Here is a 2,843-nt window from a genome sequence, read left to right on the forward strand (position 1 = left end):
TGGAGCGCTGGGATTGGTTCACAAAGGTGCACGCCGGCCTTGGCTGAAATTCAGCAAGAGGAGTGCACTTCTCTGAAGACTGCTCGCTTGGTGCTGCAGCGTCCCCTAACTCGGCAGAGCTCGATTCATCTCCAGCTTAAACAACCGCCAAACCTAAAACAAATTGTTGTTCGTAGCAAGCTGCCCGACTCTCAGGATAACTCCATACAACCCTGTCACGGTAGAGGCTGCAAGACGTGTCAGAGTGTGGACATAGATACCACCGTTACACGTGGGTGCACCTCCCACCTTGTACTTGGCAGGTACTCATGTGACTCAGCCAACATTGTCTATCTTATACACTCCAGGCAAGGATGCCCTGAGGCATGGTACATTGAGGACCTGAGCAAAGAATGGGTACTGCACAACAACCAACAGATAGGAGTGTTCCCTCCCAGTTGGGGAACACCTCAGTGGTCCAGGGCATTCAGCCTCGGACCTTCAGGTGACCATCCTCCAAGGTGGACTTCGGGACATGCAGCAGCGAAAAGTGGCCGAGCAGAGGCTGATAGCTAACTTCGGTACCCATAAGGAGGGCCTCAACCGGGATCTTGGGTTCATGTCACATTACACATGACCACCATTGCACTATACACACACACACACAGGCACTCCTATATACACACATACACTCACACGCACCCTTATAGACGAACACACTCCCACACACGCACAGGCATCCTCTCAGAGACTTAGACCACTCTACACTCATGCACACACACATACACTCTCTCTCATAGACATTCACAACCCACCCACCCCAGACACGTACACACTCCCACACTCACACATGCACCCCCCTCACAGACACACACAGACAGACAAAGACCCACATGCACACATATATTTTGTGGGGTGAATTTGTACTTGTAGAGTTACATTGTACTTTTCTCAAAAACTGCATGAATTCATGTGAAACTGTTATCTCACTTTTTAGATTAGATTCAATCTAAACATCATGGTATAGACAGAGAACACAGGGGGTTAACACCTCAACATATTGTCTAGCTAAGCTGAGAATGCAACTTTTAAAAAAAACTTTTGTGATGAAAGAAGTGCAACTATCATGGTATTCGAACAGATGAATGTCTGATGAGTCTATCAATGTATAATTTCAGTTACATCACACTGTAAATTTTTGCTATAAATTCTGTGCCTTAGATTTGTGCCCTCCACAATCAGGAGTGGCGCTCCGAAAGCTAGTGTGCTTCCAATTAAACCTGTTGGACTATAACTTGGTGTTGTGTGATTTTTAACTTTGTACACCCCAGTCCAACACCAGCATCTCCAAATCACAGCTTCAACATCGGTCAATGCAATGCTGAAAGGGACACAGCAAATCACACCATAGATAAATCTGCGGAACTGCTTGCAAAACAACTTTTGAAACATTAAAAGGGCGTTAGCGAATTCTCCCACACACAGCAATGTGATGGTTACTATTTCCCAATTGTGAGGTTGATGAGGCAACAACCCGGAAAAAAATCCCTACTTCTCTTCTGTGCTTTGGGATTTTTAACGTCCACCAGAGCAGGTAGGTGTGGCTTCAGTTTTAGCTGAGAACCCCTACAGTGCGGAAAGAGGCCATTCGGTCCATTGAGTCCATAGAGCATCCCACCCAATCTTGGTAACCTTAGTTTTACCATGGCTAATCCACATACCCTGCATAAGCCTAGACACTATGGGGCAATTTACTGTGGCCAATCCACCTCACCTGCACACAAAGTCATAAGCATGGAAAGACACTGTTCGGTCCAACCAGTCCATGCTGAACATAATCCCAAACTAAACTAGTCCCACTGGCCTGCTCCTGACTTATATCCCTCCAAACCTTTCCTATTTATGCACTTATCTAAATGCCTTTTAAATATTGTAATTGTACCCACATCTTTGGACTGTGGGAGGAAACCAGAGCACCCAGCTAAAATAATTCTTCAGAGGCTGGAATCCCAAGATCAATCACCCTCTATTTGCAAATATGCAGCCTTTGACAATGTCACTGTCTCTGACTGAGTCAGGCATTCACAGTGCCCTATATCCATTGGCATTTATTCTTTTGTGGATCAGTGGTGCTGGAAGAGCACAGCAATTCAGGCAGCATCCAACGAGCAGCGAAATCAACGTTTCGGGCAAAAGCCCTTCATCAGGAATAAAGCCTGATTCCTGATGAAGGGTTTTTGCCCGAAATGTCAATTTCGCTGCTCGTTGGATGCTGCCTGAATTGCTGTGCTCTTCCAGCACCACTGATCCAGAATCTGGTTTCCAGCATCTGCAGTTATTGTTTTTACCTCATTTATCCTTTTGTGTCAGCCAGGTCTCCTTCATTGAACCAGATTAACAACCCCAATCAGGTAACTCATATTCTTTGAGATCTAGCTGGCTGAGCTCATTATCGTCACCGAGTCACTGTGGGTCCACTGATGCAGGGTGGTCTGATTTCCTTGAGAGCTTCCTGGGGTGTTTGAGCACTAGGTCAGCTTCCTCCAATTCAGAATCCGACAGAGAAGGCATGTAATGAATGAGAGCTCACCTCTGCTGTCAGCAGAGACTCACTCCCTTCTTCAGAGGCAGTACATAGAACATTGCAGTACATAGAACATTACAGCACAGTACAGGCTCTTTGGCCCTCGATGTTGCGCCGACCTGTGAAACCAGTTTGAAGCCTATCTATCCATTACCGTCTATATGCTGATCCAATAACCATTTAAATGCCCTGAAAGTTGGAGAGTCTATTACTGTTGCAGGCAGTTCGTTCCACGCCCCTAATACCCTCTGAGTAAAGAAACTACCTCTGACATCTGTCA

Source organism: Chiloscyllium plagiosum, unplaced genomic scaffold (assembly GCF_037043375.1).
Source record: "Chiloscyllium plagiosum isolate Xiang-an unplaced genomic scaffold, Cpla_swu_hap1 HiC_scaffold_3, whole genome shotgun sequence".
In the NCBI taxonomy this organism is placed as follows: Eukaryota; Metazoa; Chordata; class Chondrichthyes; order Orectolobiformes; family Hemiscylliidae; genus Chiloscyllium; species Chiloscyllium plagiosum.